Genomic DNA, 21,767 nt, shown 5'->3' with positions numbered 1-21,767 from the left:
ACACCATCTGTTCCACCAACTATACATCCCTTTCACCTGGAACCTTTCATTCGAACACGCGTGCTACTGGGTTGTGATTTATACAAAATTGTCTTCCACGGCCAGTGAATTCTGGATTCTATACATCTGTTCACTTGAAACCTTTCGTTCGTACACACTAGCCATTATGTTGGGATATTTTTTATTTTTTCTAACTCGAATAATAGTTGCCTCTTAGAACTTCGCTATTCAAATCAAACAATAGCAGTTGATCTTACAGTGGCGAACGAAAGAAAGTTTACACCCTTTAAAATAACTTTTTTAGAATTAGTCCAAACGACTTGAGTTTTTTTGAGAAGCTAGAAGGATTAGTTTGCTGAGCGACGTGTTTCGTCGCAAAAACATTGCAATTGGTCGGAATAGCGAAAAAAAATAGTAAAGGTCGTTTTTACAACTTTTTTTCGGAGCCAGTACCTAATGAAAATTCAAAAATCGATTATGAGCTAAAATTTCAGCAAAATCGATTAACGTGGCTCTGAGCTACAAACACTTAAAGATCGCAGAATAGTGAATACTGGTTTCAGGAATTTCGCGATTTTCAACCTTATTCTGCGATCTTTAAGCGTTTTTCTTTAACGCGTCACTTAGCAAACTAATCCTTCTAGCTTCTCAAAAAAACTCAAGTTGTTTGGATCAATTCTAAAAAAATGATGCCATTTTAAAGGGTGTAAACTTTTTTTCGTCCGCCACTGTAGATCTAATAAGGGAAGATCCCAAACCCGGAAATTCAAAAAATTCTGAAACTTTGTGAAAATGCTGGGAATTTCCTCCTGATTACAACCCAATTTTTTTTTTTGCTCCCTGAATTCGCTCTAAGGGGGTATATTTGACCCCTGAGAAATCCGGTTATTTTCCAATTTTCTGTTATAAATCGTGAACTGTAAAATATTTTTTTTTACCAAATGCTAGATCTAATTAAAAGAAGTAACTTTTGTCTTGAAACTTGTTTTCTATCTCTTACAGTTTGCGAGTTATAACACCAAATCCCAAAAAAACGCCGAATTTTCAGGGGTTAATTTCACCCCCTTCGAGTGAATTTGGGCAGCAAACAAAAATTGCGTTGTGATCAGGAGGAAATCCCCTACATATTCCCAAAGTTTCAGAATTTTTTTAATTTTCTGCTTCGAGATCTTCCCTTGTGAAGTAAACTAACAACCGGACAGCTGTGCCGACGGCTGACAGTGGCCAAAGCCAGAATCTTTTGCCTGAATTTTACAATTTCAAAAAGTTCCTTAAAATGCAATCCCTGCCGACACTGCAAAGCACACGGCATTTAGTTTGGGGTGAATGCTTCGCACATGATTTGCATTTAATTCGTTGCACACTCGATCAAGCTCTCCCTGCTCATCGAAATCCCGCAAGTGCTTGGAGCTGGTGCGAACTGTGATAAATACCTTTCGAAAGAAGAATTCTTAAGGCAGGGTGAACGCGTCCCGTGGCAAGCTGATGGTCTTCCAGAGGACTCGGATCTTCCGTGTAGACGAACCGTAGAACACTCGCGTAACCGAACAAAAGACGACTCACTCGAGATCCTCGGCGACCGGTCCAGTTACTTTCTTTATTTACTCTTTGTTTTCTCTTTTATTTAACCACTAGTTTCGTTGTTGCGTATTATCGAACACTGTGTAAAAGGCTCGCGATTGTCAGCACTGGCTCACCCGATTCTAAACACTATTTTTAGACCGTGATCGCTTCGTTATCAGCTCGCCCGGGGCCGTTATCGAGCAGAGACGTGGTTATCGATCGAACAGCGTTAGTCGTACGAGCGAGAGACAGCGCGGCAGTAGTGCCGTTCCCCAAGTTAGGCGGCGGTTACACAACGAAGGAGAGAAAGACGCTCACTGTTCGAGTGATCGCAGCTGGAAGAGGAACGCAGCGCGTAGCCTGCGCGTGACAGCGAGGAGGAGATACACCGCCGGAGGAAAGAAAGCGAATAGGTGAGGAGGCTGCGTATCGCCGGCCGATTAGCCTGTGGCTTCGGTTTTAGGCGGTTGCCGGCTTCCGTCAGGACCTGCGCTCCCTGGAGAGAAGGCAGCGCGCGAGCAACGATCGACGATTCTCTCTAAACCGATACCGGACTCCTTGATCCTGCTTGTCTTGGCGTGACGTACTCGGGCAGCTGGTTTAGAAGCCGTGGTAGGCGACCGGAGCGTAAAGTAGTTGGGCAAAGCTTGAAAGCCTTCGAAGCTAAACGTCGACACCGCAAGTATGCTCTCTAGGCGCGGCTCGATTCCGTTTTTATCGGCAATATAGCTGTTGCTGCTGCTGTTGCTGCGGCTGCTTGCTGCTGGGCTGCGTTGGACTTTTGTTACAGACGTAGAGAAAGAGAGAGAGAAAGAGAGAGAGAGACAGAGAGAAAGAGAGAGAGAGAGATAGAGAGGTGTGTCTGTGTGTCTCAAAAAGCCGGTCGTGGTGTCCTTCAAGCCGGTTCTGTCAAGCTAACGCGTGTCTCCGTGCGTAGAGAGTCTACTTTGGACGAGGAAGGGACGACTCCGTGATGCAGAGGAGGTGTAAGGCCGCGAGGAGACGGAGCTGGGGGAACGGACCGCTTTCGAGTCTCGGAGAGGTGAGCCTAATGCCTGGTATCCTTCGGCAGGGGGGGGGGACCAGCCGCGGAACGGAGGGGACAGAATTGTTTTCCCTTTTCTCTCGCCGAGTAAGAAGCACGAGAAGGCGGTAGGCGACAAAGCGGGGCGAAGAGGCGAGGGCGAAGGTCCAGTCGGGGGTCGTGTGTCGTTCGGGGGTCAGGCGTTGTCGGGTCGGACAAAGGGGTCGGGGTAGGACGTGGAGACAGTGAAAGAGACAGAGAGAAGGGGGGAGGTGGCTCGATGGAGGAAGGGGGGCTGCGAGTTAGCGAGTGACGTTGCGTTTCCGTTCCTCGGATTTACGTCATTTATTCGGCGCACTCCTGGATCCTCCCGCGGTTGAACTCCGAATTCTGCTGTTCTGGAAACATACCAAAAGCGAAAACTCGCGTTACTGGCGGATGCAAAGGCTTAAAATGCTTCTTGTTTCTAGGGGGGGTAGAGGGGGGGGGCGTAGAGGGGCTGCTGCTGCTGCTTTGTTGGTATGCGCGTGTAAGTGTGTGTTGGTTGGGGGGGGGGGATTGTTGGATGACCAGACGCCATGAAGGGTTCTAGCTATTCGAGAGATAGCAGAAGAAAGAGGGAAGCTGGGCCGATTGTAAATGGATGATCAAGCAGAGGCCACAAACCGGCAGAAGTAAAGTAGAGAGAAAGCGCAGGGCTACCAATGCAAGCACGCTTAACCCTAGGCTAACTGCGGCCGAGTTTGACCTCGGGGGCCGTTCGGAACCCCTCTCGAATAAGTGAATTACATGAATTTGTAGAATCTATGGGAGAAATGTACGGTTAGAGGCCAAAGTGAAGGCAATTAAGTGGACACCTGTATATTATGTAGATTGAGACAGAAACTGAAGGGTACTTTTTTCAGGATCGACTCTATACATCAGGATGATGGGAAAGGTTCCTATGCGCACTAGGGCGGCCATTATTTATACATGTTAAATTTTTTTTTCGTATTTCTTTGCTCTCATTCCCTAGCACGCTGCCATTTCACAAAAAAATAGTCCCCGAAAAAGATTATTGCAATCAGACAACAGGAAACAGTACCGACTAGGCCTTAAAGTTTAGAATTCATCAGTGGTTTGAATTTGTAGAATTTCTCAAAAATGGTAAATCCTATCGAAATTTTGTTCAAATAACATTAAAAGAGCATGAAATTTTCTACAATTACTGTATATATAAGTTTGTCATGCTTCTAACCATTTTTTAGATAATAGCGTTTGAATATAGAGAGGTCTGCGCTTCGCGCCTCCCACCTGTATTGACTACACGCGCCTCTATATTCAAACGCTATTATCTACAAAATGGTTGGAAGCACGCAAAACTTATATATACAGTAATTGTAGAGAATTGAGTGCTCTTTTAACATTATTTGAAGAAAATTTCGATAGGGCTTACCATTTTTGAGAAATTCGCCAAATTCAAACCATTGATGAATTCTAAACTTTAAGGCCTTGTTCGGCACCCTTCTTTGCTGTCCGATTGCAATAATCTTTTTCAGGGACTACTTTTCTATGAAATGGAACCATATTAGGGGGTGAGAGCAAAAGAAATCGCAGGTTGAAAATAAGGGCCACCCTAATACACGCGTGTCCAATAAACTTCTGACTTTCAGCCCCGTTACGTACTTGCGACAAGTTGCCGGCGACCACGAGGTAACACGGGGATACATGAGTTCGTACGCACTTGGTCGCGGCGAACAACAAAGGTTTCTGGTCTCTGGGCAACCAAGTTGCCGGCAAATGGTCGCAAGTGCGTAACAGGACTTAGTTACAGACAATGTTTTAAATACCAATTGAAACACCTACAGAGCTGTAACCTGACTTATATCGTCTGGCTTGGTGTGCACCTAAGTTTATAATATTATTAAAAACTTCAAGTACGTTATATTGTGTTTAGAGCTGAGATTGCTACGTGTAGGTCTCGTTGATCGGTTTCTCTTTCGCAAACGGATTTTCTTAGCTACATAAAAAAAAATAATTGGTCATACATGTACCGGGATTTTCTTTGTCACTTCGACCTGTAGAAATGCTACTGAGCAACAATTTCCACGGCTTTTAAACACTTCACAGATAAGAGATTGCAGCTGTTAGCTCCTTATTTTCAGACAAATTATTATAATTTCCAGCTCATGTCAGCCGGTCAAACGATTTTCTAACCCACTTCGACAATAACACACGAAATGCTTTATTCCACTTTTTCCCGCAAACGAGAGACGCTGTAAATGAGTAAGGCGCACGGTGGTTGCGAGCGCGGGACTCATGCGATCTCTGCTGAAATAGCGAGAGACCTGTCCGACTAAATAAATCAACGGTGCAGTGTTGAGAACGCAATTCCCTTATTACCTGGCAAGGATAATGGACTCTTTTCCTTTATCGTACTTTGGCGATGCATTCCCTAATTACTCCAGTGATAAAAGTTGGAATACTTTCCTAGAAGTTGGGTTAGACTTTGTCAGATCTGGGTTAGGTTCGAGTTAGACTGTGCATGGGAAACTGTGTTCATACAATACTGCTTAACTGTTGTTAAACAGCTCCAGAGGCGGACCATGTGCTAAATATTAAACGACGTCTGTGCAATGTTGGGTTAGGTCTAGGTCAGCGCTAAAATCAGTCTACGCTAGGTCCGCGTCAGGTTGTTTTTACTTAACCGTAAAACAAATTATACGACTATATATCAAATACTATTCGTGGGTATATTAACCATTAAAAGACAACGTTTTGTTTCACAATGCGCCACACAGAACCACGCACCAATGACGAACAGTGCTCGTGGACTATCGGGACGCGAGGTAGCAAACTGAAGAATACGGTACCACTATTCAAGTATGTGCTTTATATGCGAGCCAGAGACAGTTAAGGGAAAGAAAAAGAAGCGACTGAAGTGGAGAAACGGGGGGGCTAGAGCAGCGTAGTAGAATTTTCCGACGCGCGGGTAAGCCGCTTACGAAAAGCGGACCCAAGGCGCTCAACTCGTTTCTCATGTTACCCTGGCAAGAGTTATGGGGACGTATGGGCGCGTTCAACGCACTAGAAAATGCCGGAAGGAAAAACGCTCTCGGTCGGAACCGTTTGTTTTCGTGGGGGATTTTACCCGGGCGCGACAAGAAATCGCTGTAACGCCGCGATACGTGCGTCGATCCGACGCTGGTCTTTCGACTCGCAGCGAAGGCGGGGGAAGAAACAGAGAACATAGGGGGCGCGACGTTGATCCTTTGGTACCTTAACCGTTAAGGCGGATTCGCACGGTTCAGTGGCGTGTCGGTAACTGGCACGGACAAGTGCGAACTGCTCTATTCCCAAAACGGAGAAAGGATATTAACCCTTAACTGGTACCCTGGGGTCGCTCGTGACCCCAAGCACCCAAAGTTCGATGTACAATTTTCGGTTGTCTAAATTCGTAAACTGAATTTCTAATTAATTTTAAAATAATAGTTTAACTTTCTACGCTTCTATTATTTTATACAGTACCTAAGAAGAAAATATTCATAGTGGTTGCTCTACTATCCACTTTACAAATTTCTATGTCCTTTTTTATTTGGGGTCTGCCACGACCCCAGTATACCTGTCACGTTTGCCAAAAACAGTATACCAGTTAAGGGTTAAAATTCTTACCACTCGCACCGATGTCAGTGAACTGTCACGGGAACCGATACGTTGCGAATCAGCCTTGCATGGCGGATCATGGTCCGCTTCGACTCGCAACGTATCCGTATAATTAATATTGAATTTCGTTACGGACTAAAATCCTGACTCTTCGGGGAACTTGCACTGATAGGGAATAGGTACTATAAATACAGAACAGCAGTATCAGTGCGTCAACAGAGCTTCGGTGAATGGAGGTGCAGTGCTGACAAAACGTCGGAACAATATATGGTACCAACGGGATGTGACAAACACCGGGAAGCCTCGGGTAGTTACACACCTTGCGCAACAAAGACTTTACTGAATCGAATTGGATGGAATGTGCGGCACTTGGCGTGGGCAGAACGAGCGTGCACGCATTTCTAAATACAGCAGTGCGCTGCTAATAACGGAGGGGAGGGATAATCGGATTATTCGGCGGTGGTGCAGTGCTAAACTCGATGCAGAGACGTTGGCTGGTGTCCTTCGAGAGCACGAGGAGTACGCGACGTCGGCGACGATCACGGAAAGTCTGTGCGGGGGATATTGATTCGGTCGTCCCTCTTTTTCTGCGGCAGTCACGTGAAAGAAGTGGACGAGGCTCGAAGCCGCATTCGTGCACGTGTATCGATTTGACCGAGAGAGCCGAACCGGCGTCTTTCCACCACGCGAAAAAAAAACCCCGTCATGTGAAGATGATACGTGGGGACTCTCGCGGTGGTCTACCGTAATCGCGTTTGCCTCTACCTCTATTTACGTAGGAGCAATTATTGTAAGAGTGGAGCATCGGTAATACATGATAAGAGGGATGGAGAAATCGGTTTGAAGTGAGAGAAACTTTTGAGAAACTCGGATGAGAAACTTTGGGGTCTCTCTCGTCATATTTCTCTGTTAATACAATGTTTTGACTTCGAGTTTTGAATACGAATTGCAGATCCTTTTCTCCATGTAAAGATGATATATAAAATCTAGCGCGGTAGTCTCTATCGTTGGCTAACGCGGAACTAAACATGTGGAGAAAATCTGAATGTATCAGACTCCGCTTCTTGCGATTTTTAACACGTTATAATTGGATAATATATTTTCTATACTAAGTAATAGGGCGGAGCGGAAAATTTAAATTTGATTTTTCAGTTCGCCTGGGTGGGGGATAGTTGTCTTTTGATTAACCAAACAGAACTGTAAAAAAAGTTTGGAAAAATATTCAAGTCTGCAGGTTCCTTTTTCTCCTAAAAATGATCATATAATCATACTATATAGGCAAAAATTTAAATTTGAATTTTAAGTTGGCCCGGGTGCGGGGTAGTTGTCTTTTGATTAACCAAACACAACTGTAAAAAAATTTTGGAAAATATTCATGTCTGCAGGTTCCTTTTTGCCTATATAGTATGATTATATAATCATTTTTAGGAGAAAAATGAACCTGCAGACACAAATATTTCCAAATTTTTTACAGTTTTGTTTGGTTAATCAAAAGACAACTACCCCGCACCTAGGCCAACTTAAAATTCAAATTTAAATTTTCGCCTATGTAGTATGATTATATAATCATTTTAAGAAGAAAAAGGAACCTGCGGACATGAATATTTTTCCAATTTTTTTTTTACAGTTCTATTTGGTTAATCAAAAGACAACTATCCCGCACCCAGGCCAACTGAAAATTCAAATTTAAATTTTCGCCTGTATAGTATCGCTCCGCCCTACTAACAAGGAAAGATCCCGAACCCAGAAATTCAAAAAAGTCATATATATATATATGAAATTTCCTTCTAATTACAGCGCAATTTTTATTTGCTCCCCCATATTCACTCTAAGCGGATGGAATTAACCCCCGAAAATCCGGTTATTTTCCAATTTTGTGTGATAACCCGTGAACTATAAAATATTTTTTTACCAAATGATAGATCTGATTAAAAGAAATAACTTTTGTCTTCAAACTTTTTTTCTATCTCTTACAGTTCGCGAGTTATAACAGAAAATCGGAAAATAGCCGGATTTTCAGGGGTTAATTTCACCCCCTTCGAGTGAATTTGGCCAGCAAACAAAATTTGCGTTGTAATCAGGAGGAAATCCCCTACATATTGACACAGTTTCAGAATTTTTTGAATTTTCTGGTTCGGGATCATCCCTTGTAAGTAAGTTTGTTCATCGGAGTAGTGTCCATTATATCCAGTAACCTTCTTCCAGCTTTCTGCATACTCAAATTGTACATGCTTTTCCCGTAAAATTCCCAATTAATACTTTCTCTATTCCGAATCGTATATTTCTGATGCTCCCAGTTTCTTTATCAACTCTGATTCAAGTTGCGCTGTTGCGCTGAAAAAAGATCCTCCTACACAGGAATCATATCCAAGTGTCTCATCTCTATGTCGAAACACCAAAAAGCAAAACTACCGTACCATCACTAAAATCATCTTCCATATTGTTACCGTGTACAGGGTCATCCGTTAAAACTGCAACCTACGCGCGCGCGAACAGGTAAAATGGCAACAGCGCCTCACGGACACGTTCCACTACAACTAGACACCGGCCCGGCGTTTGGGGGGGTTGCCACCGACCGCTGGACAGCAGTGATGACCAAGCTTCGAAAATTTTAGGATGGTTTCTTTCAAATTAACATCGCAAAGAGCTATTCGAAATTTCCCAGCCCGGGTTGAAGAATTTGGGGCCTTTTTCGTATAACTTTTAAACTATAAAAGATATCGGAATGCAATTTACGCCGCAAAATGAGGAAAAATTATTCCCTCTTAATGATGGATAATTTAACATATTTTATGTTTACTTAATTTTTCTTTTATCAATTTTTTAACCATAATTGTTGTGAGAAGCTTTTGCAAACTGTTTATTTGATACTGTATTTAATACTCTTCTTAAAATTCATGGTGTTGATAAACAAGAAGGCTAGTCGTTTCTGTATCATTACTTTCATAAATTGAGAAATTAAATTTTTATTCAATTATGTGTTAGTTGTGTAAAGCTCAGAATCTATTGTTCTGGTTTTATTTTTTATAACTGTACCCTTAATACAGCGCATGCATAGATCGGACGTAACGGGTAACTAATGGGACGTGTCTTTGACTGTAGGGGTGTTTGAATTTTTTTCTACAATTTCTGTGTCTGAATGTTTTAACCTTTCAGCTACTCAACGCCACGCCTATACCGGCTTCCGTTAATGCCATGTTTTGGAATGATGCGCCATTATCGTGGCTTTTACACGCAGGTGGTGAACAATCTTTCGGTACAGGGGTATAGCGCCGCGGTCAACCCTGTCGTAGCTAAAAAATTTTAAATTTAGACGGGTACGAGACCAGTCGACATTGTTTTCAAAGCTTTTTACAGTAATCTGGGGTGCGAGTAGTAAACCGATCATAAAAGCGGAGGACGCGCCTCGATTACCTGGGCCGGGAAATTCTTAATAGCTCTTTGCGACGTTAATTTGAAAGAGACCATCCTAAAATTCCCGAAGCTCGGGCATCACTGCTGTCCAGCGGTCGCTGGCAGCTCCCCGAACGCGGGGCCGGTGCGCGGTTGTAGTGGAATGCGTCCGTGAGGCGCTGTTGCCATTTTACCTGTTCGCGCGAGCGCGGGTTGCAGTTTTAACGGATGACCCTGTACAGGTCGATCCTCGGTGAGAATTTCTCACCATCCGTTTGGCCTCCGTCGGCATTGAACCATTCTTCAGTTTTCCACGATAGTCTCCAACACTACCCATCATCATGCCATTAAAGGAGCCGAGGAATGTGCGAGCGAACGGTTGCATATCACTGACTAAATGGACAATGAGAATCCACTTTATTTCAAGCTGCATTCGTTACTTTCCGACGAAGCTTCGATCCATAACGCAAAGCGGAGAGAATTCATACTTCCGCAGATAGAATGTTCAATACTTTCTGCATCGTAATTACAATAATGCATATCATTCTGAAACTAAACGAATAATCACTCGGTCGATACGTCACACTTGTACAACCACGTGTAGAGTATGCATGGGGCTTCGAAATGAATACTTCTATAAAGAAGGATAGAGCTGATCTGACAGTAGCAACAAGAGAAATCTATGTACCGCGAATACGAAGAGAGTCTTTCTCAAAATACGAACTCGAATTAAACGAACTACGTCTGAAGCGGAGCTCGGATTAACCGAAATTCCAATTACTAAAGCTCCAATCTATCCGTGAGCGGAGGCAGAGATTGGAATAAGACGAGAATAGGAACGGAATAAATTAGAATCAGGTATGAGAGGTAGTATGTGACAGGCGAGTAAGAAGTAAAAGTTGCAGGTAGAAAGCACGAGTCGCGCAATTTGCAAAGAAGACAAAGAATGTAAATATGTAAATAAAAGTATACTGGAAACCGGATAAGAAGGTAATGAAACGCAAGAATTACGGTAAAGCTATTGAATTATAGTTATGCGGGTAGGTACTCGTTAATAATGAAGCATAGTATGCGGTTGACAGAGAAAGTACAAAACGAGATACAATGCAGAACATTATTTGGCGGTATAATTAGGCAATTAGCTATATAGAGACTGCAGAGGAGCAAAGCGGAGCAAAGAGGAATAATTAGCTTCTACGAAGCAATCACATGATACGCAACAAACGGGAGACTATAACTGAAAATATCAAATATCAATAACAAATACTGAACAAAATCTATACGTATAGTACCACTGCAGCATTCGATTAACATACAATATAGGTACGTAGGGTAAGCGCACCAATAAATGAACACTTAAGGCTAATGAATGAACACTTTTATAAAATTATGTTTGCATACTTAATTCATACATGCATACATAATTCTTAATACTCTAAAATTCAAAATTTTATATGCCCTTACATTAAAATATATAAATATAATTTAATAAATTTAACTAATAAAATCACCCTACAGATCATTGTTATTATTATTATAGTAACTATAAATTTTATCCTAACCAATAAAATCCTTATATGAATATCTCTAGAAATTACAACAATATCATTTATTAGAATAACAATTTTATCAAAAAACTACAATGCCAGAATCGTCTACTTCATCATCTCATTTATTAGAAGAACAATTATATTCCTAGGAATCATTATATATCCATCAATTAACCCAAATATATTAATCATTTTAAGAGTTATAATTAAAATTGCTATATTTCCATTTAATCTATGATTTAACTCAATAAGAAAATCACTAAGATATATAAATTTAGGAATACTAATAACACTTATAAAATTTATCCTGCAATTAAGTGCTGCAAAAATTCTTTGGATATGAAGCAAGAAATTAAAAGAAGTCTGTAATTAATTACTTGCTTATTTTGATAACTTATTTTACTCATTTTAATATAAAATGTCCATTCACTGGTGCGTGCTCCACCCTATCTGTTACGAGCCGAGGCTGAGAGCAATGAGATTAGCGGCTGCGAAGCGGAGGATTTGTGATTGTTGTTTAGAGTTTGTTAGTAGCCGGCGAACCGGTGCCTGGTTACCACCCGGAGCCACTAGGAAGGCGAGCGTTCACGGGCGATGCCAGCTTAACACCGGGAGCCACTAGGAGGTTGGCTGACGTGGACCAACCGGTGTCTGGTATCACCGGGAGCCACTAGGAATATTAGTTTAGCCTCGTAACTTTATAATGCGATACACTTCGCGCGGTAAAGATGTGTCTCCGTGGGTTTATCTCACACTGGGAATTCAAATAATGGATGGGGCTCCCAGCAAAGAACACTGAGTAAGAAATAACAAAGTATATCCTATTAATTCGATCTTTAAAGTTGAGAAAGTGTAATTGTCGCGGTACCTAAATCCGCCACTCGATTTTAAAAAAGAGGATCATAAATGTGTAATACCTAACAGCAAGTTTGCGTGCTGTACGGTTCACTTGTGTTAAGGCTCAAAAGGGAATTGAACCCGACCCCCAAAGAAAAAGGAAAAAGGAGATTAATGTAACCACGACTGAAGGGACTCAAGTGCTTGGTAAAAATAAAGAAAATGGATTATGTTCTTTAAATAAATTTTAAGAGATTAAATTCTAAACGAGATTAAGGGGTTATGCCTACCCTGCAAGGTCTGAAAACGCAAGTATATTTGGGATTTTTTTCTTCAATTTGAAGACTTTTTTTTTAAATAAACGGTAGTATATTCGAAAGTATATATTTTAAAGTTCTTGTGTTTTTTTTTTGCAATGCGATAACTAAATAAATAATGGAATTATAAGCGATCTCCCGACAGCGCTTTTTTTATTACGGTGATCACTATAGCTACGGCCTGGTTCATCAGAAATAAAAAATTCGACCAAATTTAGTCAGTATATTAGATTAGCTTGTCCTTAATCGTGGGTTTTTCATTTCCGTTGGGTAGTTGTTATTTTACAGATGGAAAATGATGAAACACGAGCGCGATTCTGTGGTGAAAATCGATACTTTTGCTATGAAAAGTTGCCATTTTGTAGCAAATTAATATCTTGGGATAATAAACGATTAAGGACAAGATAATCCAATATACTGACTAAATTCCCGCGAATTTTTTATTTCAGATGGACCAGGTCAGAATTAGAACGTTCACCGCAAACTACTGACAAAAAAATCGCTGCCGAGAGATCGCTAATATTTTTTTTTATTTATGTATATTTTCCATCGCAAAAATTACGACAAGTAGTTTAACATGCACACTTTCGAATACATAAAGGTTTATTTAAAAAAAGCCTTCGAGTGTTTTAAAAAAAATCCCGAAAATACTTGTGTTTTCAGACCTTGCAGGTAGGCATAACCCTTTAAGAGATTAAGTCTTCTGAACGTACTAATCTGTAAGTGAGCCCCCGAGTATGCATTCGTTGCCCTTCTTATACTACGAAATTGGTCTGAGCAAGTGGTGAGGACATGCATGCCTTCAATCGAACAACAGTTTTCTTGTGAAACCTCCGCTGCACCGCAGCACTGCAGGAAACGATGACCCAGCCGAGTCACGTGCATTCCAGGCACCCGGAAGGGTCAAAAGTCGAAATATCAACAGACAGACTCTGAACGTAACATGTGTACACATGTGTTGAAGCGTCATATCAAGCACATTCTTTCGTGTCACCGTGTAGGCGCGACTGTGATTTCTAGACTGTATGACGAGCAATTGTAAGGTTATAAAACAGCTGAATGCCAGATGCCGGGGCCCGAGCCTAGTCCCAAATGTTTGGGTCCTTCGGGTAATGTGCGAAGTGATATTTGCCAGGCCCTCGGCTCGGGAGTAAGGACAAATTTCCCTCCGACAAGGTCATCTTGCCACTACTGCTAACTTTTAGTTTAGCCAATAGGCGGGGTAATTATCCCTCGACTTTTTTGGAAGCAACCAACTGGGTACGCGTAGCGATCTCGTTACAGGAAAAGCTCTCGTACGAGCAGCTACGCATAACACTTCTGTAATCCTCAGTTCTGATTCTTATAAGTCTAAATACAGTGACTCGCATTAATATTCGGACACTTTTTAAAATCGCATAACTTTTTTAGAATTGGTCTAAACAACTTGAGTTTTTTTGAGAAGCTAGCAGGATTAGTTTACTAACTGACGCGTTTCGTCGTTTTGAAAAAAAAAGTATTTGGTTGCAATAGCGAAGAGAATAGTAAAGGTCGATTTTTAAACTTTTTTTGTGAGCTTGTAATGAAAATTAAAAAAAAAAAACGTTTATAGATTGCAGTAAGTTGTATACGTGCCTAAAATTACTGCAATCTACAAACGGTTTTTTTTTTAATTTTCATTACAAACTCACAAAAAAAAGTATAAAAATCGACCTTTACTATTCTTTTCGCTATTCCGACCAAATACATTTTTTTTTTTCAAAACGACCAAATACGTCATTTAGCTAACTAATCCTTCTAGCTTCTCAAAGAAACTCAAGTCGTTTGGACCAATTCTAAAAAAATTATGCGATTTTAAAAAGTGTCCGAATATTAATGCGAGTCACTGTACATAGCCATAGCATAAGTTGTCCACGAGTATCTAACAAGGGAAGATCCCGAACCCGAAAATTAAAAAAATTCTGAAACTCTGCGAATATGTAGGGGATTTCCTCCTGGTTGCACCGCAATTTTTGTTCGCTGCCCAAATTCACTCGAAGGGGGTGAAATTAACCCCTGAAAATTCGGCTATTTTTTTTCGATTTTCTGTTATAACTCCCGAACTGTAAGAGATAGAAATAAGTTTCAAGACAAAAGTTACTTCTTTTAATTAGATCTATCATTTAGTAAAAAAAAATATTTTACAGTTCACGAGTTATAACAGAAAATCGGAAAATAACCGAATTTCTCAGGGGTCAATTACACCCCTTATACTGAATTTGGGCAGCGAACAAAAATTGTGTTGTAATCAGGGGGAAATTCGCTACATATTCACGAAGTTTCAGAATTTTTTGAATTTCCGGGTTCGGGATCTTCCCTTGTAAGTTGTCCACGAAAAGCGTCTCTTTACACAGTCACTTTCAAACATTCAAGAACTGACACCGAAGAAGCAGCAATAGAAATAATTAGGTACTAATTCTCATAGAGGCTTTGTGCAAGAAAACGGCAATCCAGAGAAAAGACAACACAGCGTCGAACGTGTTCTTATCTAATCTATGCAATGGATGCAATTGTTCTCTTTATGTGAAAACTTCGACTGACAATTGAAACAAAGAATTTCAATTTAATGTGCTCGAATTTATTCAGAAAGTAAACATAGTATCGATGAATTCAAGTGCGTTGAAAATGCTGTCCGTTGTTCCTCCCACGTGACGCGTGATTTTTAATTTTATTCCTTCACTCCCTTTCGCTTTAAGGATGTATTGGACCTATCTTCAAAATGGTACCAAGAAAGCGACGATCTTGGTATATAAAACCGCTGAAAAAGTGTTGAAGAAATAGTACCAATGTCTTCAATTTTTTTGTACATATAGTATATGGATAGATTAAAATATCTGCCAAGTTTCAATTGTTTTCACTACACCGTTTTAAAGAAATAAATTATAACTTGAGAAAATTGCGAATTCAGGCATTTTCACTGCCAAAAGTTTAGCAAATAATGCTTGAGAAAGCATTTGTAAAGTGAAAAATACCTCGCTAGGAGTAGAAATAAGACTTCAACTGTCGTTCGAGTTCCTTACATCTATATTTACTATGCGTAAGACGTAGATATTCAAATATTTCAAATTTCATATACTTTCGTCTAATATTGTACGTCCGATACATCCTTAACCTTCGAACCCTCGACTGTTTTAAGCTCATCTTTTAAAAAGATTGCCCACTAAGGGGAAGCACCCAGTGATGATAAAGTCAGGCGGTCCTGCTGACCACATTCCTGATGTCACAAAGCAGAGTCTTTCGCATTACTTTACACTGTAAAATCAATGACTGTCGAAGAAAAAGGCGCAGTACCTCGAAGAGCTACAAGCATAGTGCGGAGCGACTTTCCTACCACCTCATAGATCAAAGTCATGGACTCTCGTGTCTGTCTAAGGCAGATGAGGTGTCCATTTCATCCCCGTGTCTGCCCCATCTCTATGATACACATCAGCAGACACCGATATTTCGTCTTCGACGCATCCACCTTGCCCATGCAAGCATGTTTACTCCTACCACAGCCAGTATAGCTGAACGGATGGCTGCCCGGTCGATTGCGGTGGATTGTAAAAGTCCACTGATCCGAATAACCATGCTAATACGCGGTCAGCGTCATCCACCGGCGAGTGAACACGGGGAACAAAAGGGGAGGGTGACCGAGGGAAGATGATTTTTAACGTTTTCGATCGGCCGCGCTTGACCATCCAGGCTGAAACCGAGCTGAAAAGTCGACTGGCTCTCGCGCTCAACGGTTTTCCCTTCGGTCGCGAGCAGCTCGGATCCAAATAAAAAGGAAAGTGAAATTAACGGAACAAGCTCCGGAGGAGCTTACGGCTGGTCGCCGAGTGTACCTAATGCAATTAGAACCGGTTAAATTAGCTAAAAGGATTTTAAGACGGAGTATCGGTTTCGATGTTATTACCAGTGGAAATTGTTTTCCTTTTCTTTTCCTAGTCAGGTGTCGTCGTAATCATGGCGATGGTAGCCACCTTAGCTTTTGAAAAAGGAATTTAGGAAAAATGAGGTAACTGTAATTGAGAGGTTTAAAAATTGCAAATAGAAAATATGTTTGCAGTAGGGGGAGTGAGTCCGGGAGAGTCGAACCACCTTTCACTTGAAGGTCCATGAACTCTAGGGTATGAGATGCATCGATTTTATATTTATGTCACAGTAAAGCCTTGGTATCAGACTATGATTTAAGGGTTATATCATTTGAATAAGTTAATAAGTGTAAGCACTAAATTAAATTTTATAAAAACTGAGGTTTGGCTCATCTCTCCCCATGTGGGGAGATTTGACCATACTCTACTAACTCGGGAACAAATGAAAAAAACAGCAAGTTGCTTTAGTTTATAATAAGTAGCCACAAACTTTAGACACTATAATAATTATCTTATGTACTTTAATTGAGCTTTTAGTTTGCATTTCACTCTGAACACGAATAAACACCTTTTCCTGACTCACAGCCAAAGCGGACTACCGATCGTCATTTTGTTACATGATATGGTAACGGTAACGAATTCGCACGCTATGGCTGGACAACCGCCCGCCTATTGCGAAATTTAAAACAGATATTTGAAGCGTCTCAACTCTCCCAGACTCCCCCTATGTAATACTATCTTGAAATGGTCGTCCGAGTTTAAAGCAAGATTCGACAAAAATAATTGACTCAAAATAAAAAAAATATATTTGGACTCGTTTTGAATTTATCATCTATTAATAGATACTGAGATACTTCATTTTTAACATAATAATAATAATGTTAGTAAGACATGCTATTATATTAACACTGCTATATATTATCAGTATATAATATAGTGAATGACTTACAATTAGTTAAATTCAGTTTGCAGTTGACAAAACTTGTTGCCTGGTATTAATGTTTCAAAATTAATTAGTGTATTAGACAACGGATACTAATATCCAGCTATAAGGTATCTTCAATGCATTAAGCCAGCAACCATTCCCCTCGTTTCCAACGGTTTGGCAGCTATCAAGTTTCGCCGTGCCCGAATACTACCTAGTTATAATCCCCTTGAGATAAAGATTCATCCAATTTGGTGGCAAGCTTTCGTACAAACTTAAGCGAAATTCCTCCTACATATTCAAAGTAATATGGAAACACGATTAACAGTAAGACGTGGTAATAACTACCACCGAATGATTTGGGCGTCGAACAAGTTACCGCGAATTTCAACAAAATAAAGTGAATTTTGATTACACGGTGACTCCGCTACCCAGTAATTTTGTCGCAGTGTAACTGCTGTCCACGCGTAACATTTACCTTTATAAATGAATTTTCATCAGCAGCTCGAGACCTTCAAGTCACTCTGAACACCCAGATATGTTTACTACACGACGTATAGATAGAATTTACCGCACAAACGTGATACAGTCTACTGTGGAAAACAGTGCAAGACTGTGCAAAAATAGTAAAGCGCAAAACAGTACGGTCAATAACAGATTGAATGTTGCACGATCGATTGAAAAACGAATTATCAAGGCAAAGTGAAAATAATATAGGGTAAACCTATACAGTACGCCCCATCTGACAAAACGCCCCACCATTGTTTTACGCAAACAAATAAGAATACATCGACGCTATCGTCAGATTCGAACTTGCCTCACAAGGAAACATCCCGAACCCGGAAATTCAGAAAATTCTGAAACTTCGTGAATATGTAGGGAATTTCCTCCTGATTACAACGCAAATTTTGTTTGCTACCCAAATTCACTCTAAGGGGGTGTAATTGACCCCAGAAAATCCGGTTATTTTCCGATTTTGTGTTAAAACTCGTGAACTGTAAAATAATTTGTTTACCATATGCTAGATCTAATTAAAAGAAGTAACTTTAGTCTTGAAACTTTTTTTCTATCTCGTACAGTTCGGGAGTTATAACAGAAAATCGAAAAAATAGCCGAATTTTCAGGGGTTAATTTCACCCTGTTCTAGCGAATTTGGGCAGCAAAGAAAAATTGCGTTGTAATCAGGAGGAAATCCCCTACATTTTCACAGTTTCAGAATTTTTTGAATTTTCGGCTTCGGGATCTTCCCTTGTTAGTGTACTTGAGATATTTAGTGCTTTTGGAAGTATTTGGAGGATTTGTGGTGTTTGATGTACAGTAAAGGACAAAACACTTCGATTGGTTTTATTTTTGTTATTTTTTAGCACCAACTTGGTACTGGAGCATATTCAGATGTAGGGATGAACCGATACCGTGGAGGTATCGATACTTTTACTCATAACTTGTATCGAAAGAAAGTATCGATATCTACTCAGTATCGAATCAAAAGTATCGATATCTACTCAGTATCGAATCAAAAGTATCGATACCTACTTATATCGAACGAAAATTAGTACAGATTTAATATATTTTATTAACGAAGACGTATTTTATTTTACTATTATTTAACGGGGAGTAGCCTTTAGTTGCTGTAGAAGCTAAAATAATCGGAATTTTTCCATGAAAATTTAACAGTACATTCTTGAGGATATGTCCTTTCGAAAAATCTTTTAAAAAAAAAATCGATTATTTCAACCCGTCTAACCAGAATTACCCCTTAACTGGATTTTATACAAATTTTAATTCTCCACCAGAGCATGTATACTGGGCATAGGCTGCAGTTTCGAGTTGGTATTAAAAAGTAGAAGTAGAGTGGATCGAAAATGTGGTAACTTCTTTATCCGCAACTGTATTTATAATATTCCGAATATATTTGATATCTAATGTATTCAGCATGTTTCGTGTAGCTAATTGAAATATCTGCTACATTTGATACGGATCCATGGTTCTAGAGTATATTCCCATTTTACTGATATAATTACGTATTCGCCTGCGCGTAGTCAGATAATACTGCCATTTTCATAGGAATCGTTGTGAATTCTCTTTGGCGTGCCAGCGTGCATGTGTCTCTCTGCACCGCTCCGGGAAATTTTCTTGAAGTTTAGTGATGCAGAAGAAGCGTGATCGTCGCGGGACGACGGTTGTCGTATACCAGATGCCTCGGAATGCCAAGATGCATATGCAAAAACGAACGAGGAGAAATACTTCTTGTCGGTAGGAAGACATCAGACCGCTCAGGAATTTGTACGAAGATTTAGGCTGTGCACAGATGCACGTATTCACACAGTGAATGAAGGGAACGTTTTTCTCTTCGCTGCTTCACTCGGCGAATTTTAAGATCCCTCTAAAGAATTCTCTCCGTTCCAGCGATATTTCTATAGCAATGTAAAAGCTTTTTTTTCCCGCGGAAATTGTTGGATACGTGTATTGTTCTCCCGCAAGCACTGCAAGTAACTCTTTGACTATCGGAATCTTGGCGCTAAAAATGTTGTACTGGACGTTTCGAAGTTCCTCAGCGTCTTTGAGGCAAATGTCTTAGGGATGTGATTACTTAAGGGGTCATGCTCAGTCAGGAGGCCGAAAATAGGGTGGTCTTTGGAAATTTTTTACTCAAAAGCTATAACACATTTCTCAGAAAATCTTTTTTCCTTTTAAGGATTGCATCTAGTACCGTGCATCGTAATTTTTTTATTTAAAAATATTTATTAATAAGTAAGTTATGGTCCATCACTCGAAGGTTCCCTAAAAAAAGGCTTCTGCGGTGAAATAAAAAATTCAAAAGAATTTACTTATTATATTATATTATCTAATATTTGAACGAAGGATTTTTTTTATCCCATGCTTAGTTTTCTTTTAATTCAAGAAAATCAGGCACGATTTATGATCAAAATTGAAACTTTTACTTTAAACATCAGCCTTTTTTCCGAAATCGATATTTCGAAAAATCCTTCGTTCAAATACTAGATAATATAATATAATAAGTAAATTCTTTTCAATTTTTTATTTCAACGCAGAAGCCTTTTTTTTAGGGAACCTTCGAGTGATGGACAGTAACTCAGTTATTGATAAATATTTTTAAATACAAAAATTACGATGCACGGTGCTAGATGTAATCCTTAAAAGGAAAACAGATTTTTTAAGAAATGTGTTATAGCTTTGGAGTAAAAAATTTCCAAAGACCACCCTTTTTCGGCCTCCTGACTAAGCATGACCCCTTAAATGACTTACAAGGGAACATCCGAACCCGGAAATTTAAGAAATTCTGAAACTTTGTGAATACGTAGGGAATTTCCTCCTGATTACAACGGAATCTTCGTTTGCTGCCTAAATTCACTCTAAGGGGGTGTAATTGACCCCTGAAAAATCCGGTTATTTTCCGATTTTGTGTTATAACTCGTGAACTGTAAAATAACTTTTTTACCAAATGATAGATCTATTTAAAAGAAGTAACTTTTGTCGTGAAACTTATTTTCTATCTCTTACAGTTCGCGAATTATAGCACAAAATCGGAAAACAGCCGAATTTTCAGGGGTTAATTTCACCCCCTTTGAGTGAATTTGAGCAGCAAACAAAAATTGCGTTGTAATCAGGAGGAAATCCCCTACATATTCACAAAGTTTCAGAATTTTTTGAATTTTCTGCTTCGGGATCTTCCCCTTTAAGTATCCACATAGCTTCAAAGTATCCTAAACACTTTAAATACTTCTAACTGTTGCACCAAATATCCTAGGAATCTCTAGTATTCGTAAGTACTCAAATTACTCCAAATTCCCTAAATACCAAAAACCCCTCAAACATTCCAAACCGCCCACACACGTATCGCTACTATATCAAACACCTAAAATACCGCCAAGTACCCCAAATGCACCGAATACGGTAGATAGGTACTTCAAATACCACAAATACTCCAAATATCCTTATTACTCTACTTTGACACTTCTTTTAACAATCGGCATTTTCTGCCATATTTTCCATATCTATGCAAATTATCGAGAAACGTCTATCATTAAAGGTATTAGGGGAAAGTGGGGCAAAACCGAGAGCTGCGATATGCAGCCAACGTATGGTGTTACATTCGGGTGGAGCTCGCGACGGTATGAGATCAATCGCGGCGCAAAGACCATCGTAGTTTTTCATCCAGAGAAGTTTAAAAATTTCGAGTTGAGAAGTTCCAGTGTCGCGTTGGTGAATTGCCTTTTTTATACCACTTGGATTTAAAGAATCTATTACGGTAAGTACTGCATTGTATTCTGTAGACCTTACACAGTATTTTGACGTTTTACCCGGTGCTTTATCTCGTTATTTAGCAGTTTTTCGACAAAAATAGTTATTATACAATTTATAGCTTAGGAAATTCTCTACAAAAAAGGTGCTATGAGTTTTTTTCGTAGGAGTAATGAGAACGTCAGCATCAATGGTTGTAGCACATATAGAGCGAATAGAAAGAACAAGAGCAGGTTTATTGCTATGCTGTCTCAAAAATTGGAAGCTGCCAACGTCAACGTGAAACACGCTCAAGACGATGCTGACGTTGAGGCCACGGGTGGGCTCATGAGATTTGCAGAAGTGTTGAGGAGGGTGACGAGACCTTTATTTGTGATT

The 21,767-nt window shown here is 40.1% G+C and overlaps 1 protein-coding gene across 7 annotated transcripts in view; it reads right to left on the bottom strand.

The window, feature by feature from the left end:
- Positions 1-21,767, bottom strand: part of LOC143369134 (protein muscleblind-like) — a 544,190-nt gene that overhangs the window by 492,647 nt on the left and 29,776 nt on the right. For 6 of the 7 annotated variants that reach the window (XM_076812636.1, XM_076812635.1, XM_076812638.1 and 3 more), the window contains exon 2: positions 1,434-2,985. The gene's annotated coding sequence lies outside the window, so the exon portion shown is untranslated. The remainder of the gene's footprint in view (positions 1-1,433; positions 2,986-21,767) is intronic. The other variant, XM_076812637.1, reaches the window with a different exon arrangement.

The sequence above is a fragment of the Andrena cerasifolii genome, chromosome 5, assembly GCF_050908995.1.
Source record: "Andrena cerasifolii isolate SP2316 chromosome 5, iyAndCera1_principal, whole genome shotgun sequence".
Taxonomy (NCBI): domain Eukaryota; kingdom Metazoa; phylum Arthropoda; class Insecta; order Hymenoptera; family Andrenidae; genus Andrena; species Andrena cerasifolii.
Note: the sequence above shows the minus strand (reverse complement) of the source record. Positions and strands in the feature narration are given on the sequence as shown.